The following is a 1,586-nucleotide window of genomic DNA, read 5'->3' as shown; positions in this document are numbered from 1 at the left end:
CTCCATTTGAGGTTAACAATCTCAAAGGCACTAGAGGGGTTGCACAGCCCAGGATCCAAAAGCACTTGGTGCTCAGCATCCTCGAGCAGGCCTGAGGACTGCTCGGACACCAATAAAACACGAGGGGAAAGCTGAACTTTCTGTGACAGAGTTCCTCCTATAGGCATTGTAACTAACGAGTCCCTCTTATAAAAAAACTAAACCAAAAAAGCAATAATCCAAAAATGGCTCCACTCTTAACACTAAAATTTGGACCCCCAGGCCTGCCGTTATTGGCGCTATATCAAAGCTACCAAACATCCTCTCAATGTCTCATATGGACTGAAAAATAAGCAGTGTGAACACATGAATTTTTGTATGGCACCTATGAAATTATCGGGTAAACATTTGTTGTACTTGGACACAATTATGTAGACATGATTGCTAAATTGAATCTGTTACTGTTCTAAATGTGTAGATTTGTGTGGCTTTGATTTTTAATTTTGGTTTTATTTTTTTTATCTTAAATGCTACACTTGTGTGACATGTAGCAACTGCACTGTGCAATATACATCAATTTGAGGACTGGGGAAATGATAATTGTTTGGTTGTAATTATGTGTGTCTTACCAGTTTGCAGTCGTTTTCCTGCCCCTCGCCCCTCCTCTAGTTCTCAGTGAGTTTCAGTGTGACCAAGCCGTATATACTTTGTCACAAAAAGCGGGTTCCTTCTTGGTGACTCTTATTGGTGAGTGTCAAATTATGAAATGATGGTGTACCATGTCAAGATTCACTTGGAATTAAAAAAAGATCTTTTGCTTCAGTCTGTGTCTGCCTCTGATTGTACACTGATGATTCGTGAAAGTTTATTTAAAGGGATTAAAACACGAAATGTGTTTGTTGGGATCATATTAAAGTGGACCCATTGTGTTCATTTCTAGTTCCATATTTTTATCCCTGAACTGTACTACAAAGGCTTGGCCTGACTGACAATATTCCTCATTTCTCCTATACTGGCCTTTGTGCTCCCTCTTGGCTCATCCAGTGTCTGAAATTAGTGCAGAGCAATACTGCAGCATTGATCCAATACCAATTCAACACAGGGCCAGTATTTCCAGTGCTGATTCTGATACTTTACTCTGCTTCTGTATGGTGGGTGTAGTGTGTTGTGATTTATCAGATCATCATTAGTTTGCAAATTCTGAACACATTTGATTAAATCACAGACAGGGATGCAAATGGGGCAGACCCAGGACACGCTGGAGAGATTATATCTCTCGGCTGGCCTGTGAACGTCTTGGTGTTCCCGCAGACAAGCTGGAGGAGGTGCCTGGGGATAGGGAGGCCTGGGCTTCTCTGCTTAGACCTCTCCCCCGCGACCCAGCTCTGGATAAGTGGAAGAAGATGGATAGTTGGACTGTAAATGTGCCTCTCTCTAGTGAAAGTAATCAAAGTACTGATCCTCTCACACTTGTATCAATCTGATACAATGCCAATGTTGGTATTGATGCTATCAATATTTGTCTTGATCCGCCCACCTCCTTCTGAAACAAAGTGCCTAACACTACATTTAACCCTGCTGTTTCTCTGTTGTACGCATTTTTAGTA

This window comes from Pundamilia nyererei, unplaced genomic scaffold (genome assembly GCF_000239375.1).
Source record: "Pundamilia nyererei isolate P.nyererei 1_Seehausen unplaced genomic scaffold, PunNye1.0 scaffold00089, whole genome shotgun sequence".
NCBI lineage: Eukaryota > Metazoa > Chordata > Actinopteri > Cichliformes > Cichlidae > Pundamilia > Pundamilia nyererei.
Note: the sequence above shows the minus strand (reverse complement) of the source record.